At 37.8% G+C, this 1,967-nt stretch overlaps 1 pseudogene; it reads right to left on the minus strand.

The window, feature by feature from the left end:
* Window positions 1-407: 407 nt before the first annotated feature.
* On the minus strand, window positions 408-584 carry LOC118591206 (annotated as a pseudogene).
* Between the last annotated feature and the right edge of the window lie 1,383 nt (window positions 585-1,967).

Consider the following 1,967-nt stretch of genomic DNA (forward strand, 5'->3'; position numbering starts at 1 on the left):
TTCTTTCCACTCCATCTTCTGCAATGATCCCTGAGCCTTGGGAGGAAGGGATGTGATAAAGATGTCCCACGTAGAGATGAGCATCTATAATGTCTTTCCCTGCACCTTGGCCAGTTGTGGGTCTCTGTGTTAGTTACCATATTCTGCAAATAGAAGCTTCTCTACTGAGGACTGAGAGATGCATTAATCTGCTCTGTTCACAATAGCCAGGTAATACACACAGTCCATGTGTCCATCAGTTGACGAGTAGATAATGAAATTGTGGTGTACTCATACAGTGGAATATAATTTAGCTCTTCTTTCCAGATTCATAATTTATTGTAGAAATTGAATATTGCATGATGAGTTGACATCAGCTTCTTCAGGCACGGGACTTAACAGATGAGGTCAGACACTTCAAAATCCATTTATATTGCTTTCACAGCTGGAGTTCTTTTAGGCTTTAACTTGAAGTACAAGACCAATAAAGCATGGCCTCCATCTGTGGCCCGAACACAATTCATGCCACCTGTGAGAGTGTAAGAGTTGGAATCTTTTTCAGTATCAGTGAACTAGAATTGGCCATCACCTTCTGGACCAGCCATGACTTCAGTCTTCGCCCAAATCACACTATAATTTAGCTCTTACAAAAAGAAAAATCATAAAATTTGAGGTCATTCAATGGAATTAGAAAAAAATCATTCTAAGTAAGGCAACCCAAACCCAGAAATATAAGCCTCACATTTTTTCTCATTTGTGGATTCTAGTTTTATATTTCAGGCATGTGTGTTTCAGTTCAGACATCTGAAGAGGCCGGGGGATTTCCAAGATTTCTTAATTCTACATGTGAACAAAGGGCCCTTCCCTGTGGCCTTTGCTTTTAGCCCCTCAACTTCCTTCTGCTTCTCTTTGTTTCTGCTTGACAGCCTTGTCTTCTAACCCATCTCAACATGGTACCCAAGGCCTATAGAGATAAAACTGACTAAGGATATGGTAGTAAATGGTATATACACACTTATATAATACGACAAATGTGTGTGTGTGTGTGTGTGTGTGTGTGTGTGTGTGTGTGTGTGTGTGTGGTTTAGGCTGCTATTTGGGAAGATCCATGTATAAACAAGAGTATATTTATTTGAGTATATTTATTTTATTTTGACTTTGTCTTAAGATAGGCTGGTCCAAGCTCACCTCAAAATCATTCTTTAGCCAAGGCTAGCCTTGAACTCCTGATCCTCCTACTTCCACTTCCCAAGTACCAGGAGTGGATGTGAGATGCCACACCTGATGACCAGCATTATATTACTAGTAGAGCCGAATTATAAAGACCAGAAGTTTTATACTTTTGTAATGAATAAGGAGGGAAAATGTACTTGTCTTTACTATCAAGGTGCACTGTCAATAGTGAAGATTATTATGTTTATTTTTCTACATGTATCTATTGTATGTTAAGCACATACACACACTGTAATATAAATAATATTATGTATTATGTCGATAATATGTACAATCTAGAAACAACAAATGAGAGAAAACTTATAACATTTGTCTTTCTGAGACTGGTGTTATTTGATTGTCTCCAGTTAAATCCATTTTCCTACAAACGACAAAATTTATTGCCTGTAATTTCCAGGTAACTTTCAGAACAGTGACTCACTTATTGGGCACAGTTACAGAAGGTGTAATCTGAACAAATATATTTAAACAGAAGTGTGTTACAGTCAAGTGAGAATCAATTAACTTTACATAATTGATTCCTGATTCCTAGATTTATTGTGTTTGTCAAAGCTATTGACTGAAGCTTGGATCCCTGCTACTTTCATTCCTGAGGTAACTAAAGTTATCAAAATATCAGCTAAATGGCATAAAGTCTGGCTATATTTGGTCCTGAAATACAGTTTCAAAATTATAAACTAAGGACCACAGCGGAGTGTGCATGTGGGAGTATGTTCATGCATGTGTGCCCAGGTATGCCTGTACATATGTGCGCA

This window comes from Onychomys torridus, chromosome 9 (genome assembly GCF_903995425.1).
Source record: "Onychomys torridus chromosome 9, mOncTor1.1, whole genome shotgun sequence".
Taxonomy (NCBI): domain Eukaryota; kingdom Metazoa; phylum Chordata; class Mammalia; order Rodentia; family Cricetidae; genus Onychomys; species Onychomys torridus.